A 343-nucleotide genomic window follows, 5' to 3' on the forward strand; every position below is an offset into this window, starting at 1 on the left:
AGAAGCAAGTGTCAGGGTGGGCATGACCAAGATAACAAAAAAAGGCTCTAGAATCTGAAATGGAACTAACTTACCTTACCTTCAACTAATGGTCAGTGTCTACCTGGAACTTACATAAGCACAAACAGCAAAGAAAACGAACAACGCCACCCTCAGGTGTGACCAGTGTTGGGAAGAAACGGAATACATGTACTGCCGTTACGTATTTAAAATACAAAATATGACTAACTGTATTCCGTCACAGTTAACACCATTACACCTTTAAAAAGGTGGTATTCAGAATACAGCTACTTTGTTAAAATAAATGGATTACACAGCGGTCTTTTGCTGTTTCATATATTAG

This window comes from Aulonocara sp. 'chitande type north' Nkhata Bay, linkage group LG15 (assembly GCF_057382095.1).
Source record: "Aulonocara sp. 'chitande type north' Nkhata Bay isolate Kocher_YH1m ecotype deep benthic linkage group LG15, A_spYH_male_GT1.1, whole genome shotgun sequence".
NCBI lineage: Eukaryota > Metazoa > Chordata > Actinopteri > Cichliformes > Cichlidae > Aulonocara > Aulonocara sp. 'chitande type north' Nkhata Bay.